General features: G+C 41.1%; 2 long non-coding RNA genes across 2 annotated transcripts in view; one reads left to right on the top strand and one right to left on the bottom strand.

Annotated features, from left to right (window-relative positions):
* The window catches only part of LOC107732662 (uncharacterized), a 17,187-nt gene extending 14,843 nt beyond the window's left edge, over positions 1 to 2,344 (bottom strand). The window contains exon 1 of the long non-coding RNA XR_001638893.1: positions 2,270 to 2,344. This is a non-coding gene — a long non-coding RNA (uncharacterized LOC107732662). The remainder of the gene's footprint in view (positions 1 to 2,269) is intronic.
* LOC107732661 (uncharacterized) overlaps positions 1 to 2,353 on the top strand; it is a 9,982-nt gene extending 7,629 nt beyond the window's left edge. The window contains exon 3 of the long non-coding RNA XR_001638892.1: positions 2,280 to 2,353. This is a non-coding gene — a long non-coding RNA (uncharacterized LOC107732661). The remainder of the gene's footprint in view (positions 1 to 2,279) is intronic.
* Positions 2,354 to 4,220: the final 1,867 nt, after the last annotated feature.

Below are 4,220 nucleotides of genomic sequence, written 5' to 3' on the forward strand. Positions count from 1 at the left end.
AGTTTAATCTACAACAATGCATCATGTTGTAAAAGACCATATTTTTTGTAGTGTGTCCTGTGAGAAAAAAAAGAAAACTTAATACTTCATATTTGTACGAGAATACTTAACGAATGTACTTCCTTACAGTCCACCTCAGACTATTTTGAAAATGAAAGTAACAAATTTTTGCTAACTATATCAAAGGCTGCATCTGAAGGACTCGGATGGGTCAAACAGAGCACTGTTCAGCTGTGACAGCTGCCGCTGAATATTGAGCTGTACAATGCCTTATTTTTTTTTTTATTCACAGTTTTATTTTTATGCTTAACTGCCTAAAAAATCCAGGTTGCAAACCTGTCTACATATGATCACCATGGTCAAGACTATAAACTCAATATATATATACAATATATAAAATCGCACCTTTGTAAGATATCTATCAGCATTTGAACTGCTATGTGTGTGTGTGTGTGTGTGTGTTTTCACACCCGGAGCAGTGGGCAGCCATTTTTTTTGCTGCGGCGCCCGGGGAGCAGTTGGGGGTTCGGTGCCTTGCTCAAGGGCACCTCAGTCGTGGTACTGAAGGTGGGAGAGAGCGCTGTACATTCACTCCCCCCACCTACAATCCCTGCCGGTACGAGACTCGAACCCGCAACCTTTGGGTTACGAGTCCGACTCTCTAACCATTAGGCCACGACTTCCCCCGACTTTCATAATTATGAAACACTCTAACAATGTGATGCTAACATAGCCCTCCATTAAATTGATATCTTAAAATAGGTATTGTCTTTTTATTTCCCCCATTATTTTAACACACTGTAGTTTATACTCATCTTAATGAAAACTGAGTGGCATCAAATGCACCTAAATACCATCTCTCCTTCACTTTTTCTTAGGTCCTTACTGTAGGTTCAAGAGGCTTGTCAAGAGACACATCAAGACCCTTCTGCCCTCTACACTGGACCCCTTACAGTTTGCATACCGCCACAAGCGCTCAACAGGCGATCCTATCACCAACACCCTCCACCTAGCTCTCACTCACCTGGACAAAAAAGACACATATGCAAGAATGCTGTTCATAGACTTCAGCTCAGCATTTAACACCATCATTCCTTAGCAAATGATTAGCAATCTGGCCCTGCTGGGCCTGAACACCTCCCTCTGCAACTGGATCCTGGACTTGAGACCTCAGACAGTCTGGATAGGAATCAGCTTCTCCCACACCACTACTCTGAGCACAGGAGCCCCCCAGGGCTCTGTGCTTGGTCCATTGCTGTTCACTCTGCTGACTCACGACTGCACAGCAACGCACAGCTCAAACCATATCATTAAATTTGCGGATGATATGACTGTAGTGAGTCTCATCAGCAAAGGTGACGAGTCAGCATACAGGGAGGAGGTGCATCAGCAATCAGGTGCAAAGTCAACAATCTGTCACTAAATGTGGACAAAACAAAAGAGATGGTTGTTGACTTTAGAAGAGCACACGATATCCACTCTCTGCTGAACATCGATGGCTCAATTCCTTGGTGTTCATCTGGTGGAGAAGCTCACCGGGTCTCTCAACACCAACTACATAGTGAAGAAAGCTCAGCAGCGTCTCTACTTTCTATGAAGGCTGAGGAATTTTCATCTCCAACCCCACATACTCACCACATTTTACAGAGGGACTATCGAGAGCATCCTGAGCAGCTGCATCACTGTCTGGTTCAGGAATTGACCCTTCACAGTGAGTTTGATTGGCAAGCAATCTGACCAATCATAACACTGAATCTGCCATTTTTGTCTGACAAACAAACCAGACAGAGGAAAGTAGATTAACGTTGTTGGCTCTGAATTTAAAAAAAATTATGTGTATTTATTTCTTTCCGCTGTTGAAACAGGATACATTCTGATGTTCATTCATGTTTATTTCATGCTATAACTAGTAAAGGGGAAGAGATGATTGGTTCACATACTGCTTGATCTGTAACGACACATTAAAAAGCCACAAAATGGTATTTATTGTTTGAATTTCTTAAAAATTATAAAATTTTAACGCTCAGACTTTGTTTCATACCTAAGGCTGGCTAAACTTTAGAAGATTTTAAGGCAGATTTTAAGCATGATTTGCACCCCTGAACGATCAGGTTGTGTGGCCTGATTCAAAACATATCGGAAACAATTTTTGTCCAAAAAAATTCCCTATTGTGTGGTGCCATTACGATTATTTTACTGCTGCCGAATGAGATGGAACGTCCCCGAACTCAAATCTTGATCGGGCTTGAACCTTGAATATTCAAAGCACTCTTGATCAGGCTGCCTCTGACGTAATACCCGTGATAGCCAATGAGAGCAAACAAGCGTCACCCACCGGATGTTGCGTGCTACTATAGCTGAAACTTGGCAGCCACAAAAATGCCACGAAAGCAGAATACATCAACCATATTCTTTTTTATTCTTTGTTTTTCCACTGTGAAACAGAACACGCGTCAGGAGAACCAGCTGATAACGTCGCTTGTTCTCCATTTGTTTTTCTTCTCATCACGTTTGATCTCGCGAGTCTCCATGAGATCTCGTGTCACTGTGAAATCATTCCTACAATCAACAAATGTGTGGTCTGGTCGAACTGTCTAGTGTGCGCATTCAGAGGATTACAGTATAAGGCTTAAAATTGGTTAAAACTCTCATTATGTCTGTGGCCTCCCATGGTTTTAAAATCGGTTAAGATTTGAAATAAGTCTAGTGTGTTGCCAGCCTAAAGTAACCTGCTCTGTCTGGTCAGTTTCCTCTTTGCTCCACGGTGTATTTTTTACTGATGTGTTGCATTAGAACGGCATGGCTTGCAAGACATAGCAACAGTAGCGAAGGGGGCCAGGTCTTCGCGAAGGGTCAATTGCACCATCTTAGAATGCAAGATCCTGCAGCGAATAGTGAGGACAGCTGAGAAGATCACTGGGGTCACTCTTCCCATCACTGACATTTACACCACACGCTGTATCTCCAAAGCTATCAGTATTGCAGATGACGCCACACACCCCTTGCACCAACTCTTCACCCTCCTGCCATCAGGCAGAAGGTACAGAAGTATACGTGCCCTCATGGCCAGAATGTGGGACAGTTGTTTTCCCCAAGCCATCAGACTCCTGAACTGTAACCATAATGGGCAATAACTCTACCTGGTCTCATGGCAAAAACGTACCTGGGGGAAATTTTTCGCGAGACGCAAAATACATACCAATAAGTACATATCACTGCAGTTTCCAAAAGAAATTAACACTAGAGGCAGTAAAACTCGGACACCTTTTATTCCTATTCACACAAATATACAGAGTTTTGATTAATAAAGCGTAATTTTCGCACAATATACTTGAAGAATATTATGTTATGACTTCAAAACAATTTTAATATGCTGGGAGATTTGTACGGAGACGTTCTTGAGAGGTGAAGATCTCCGGTTCGAAACCCGTGTAACTGCAGTTTGACAAAACAGTTAAAATCTGCATATAAGGAAGTACAAATGTATTCCAGAATGTGGAAAGGATCAGCCTGGCTACCATCGCTCGAACTCTGAACAAACACAGAATTCGTCTTGTTGGAGAAACAGCTGCCTTTTTATTGTGATCGCAGTATAACCAAAACATTTTGGGCTGATTTAAGTTTTTATATTTTTAACCCTACTAACATGACCCACAATTTTATCCTTAAAGATATCATATTTTATTATGAAAACCCCAAATTATTATTAAAGATACAACCATTTTACCCTGAGCTTGTAAGTTATTAAAAGTTCTGCAGTAATAATAATAAAAAGAAGATAGGTGCACTAACACCTCATAGCATCAGTAACTCCACAACCCTACACTGTAAAAAAAAAATCTGTGACATTTACAGTAAAATACCGGCAGCTGTGGTGTTATGATTGTTCATTGTTAAAGATACAACCATTTTACCCTGAGCTTGTAAGTTATTAAAAGTTCTTCAGTAATAATAATAAAAAGAAGATAGGTGCACTAACACCAGGCAGCTGCTTGAAGATCTTGCCTTTGGAGAAGACTGCTAATATTACACTTGAAAAATGTAAGTATTACTACTTAAAAAATAAGATTACCCCAAAATGCATTGCTAGCCCACCCCAACACTTACAATAATAATAAACGTATTTACAGGCAGTGAATCCACATCTACTGCCATCTCAACACAGTTCTGCAGCTTTATTCTGATGAAGCAGCTGACCACCGTGTCCACCTTCACCTGTC

This window comes from Sinocyclocheilus rhinocerous, unplaced genomic scaffold, assembly GCF_001515625.1.
Source record: "Sinocyclocheilus rhinocerous isolate Xijiao unplaced genomic scaffold, SAMN03320098_v1.1 scaffold579, whole genome shotgun sequence".
Classification (NCBI taxonomy): domain Eukaryota; kingdom Metazoa; phylum Chordata; class Actinopteri; order Cypriniformes; family Cyprinidae; genus Sinocyclocheilus; species Sinocyclocheilus rhinocerous.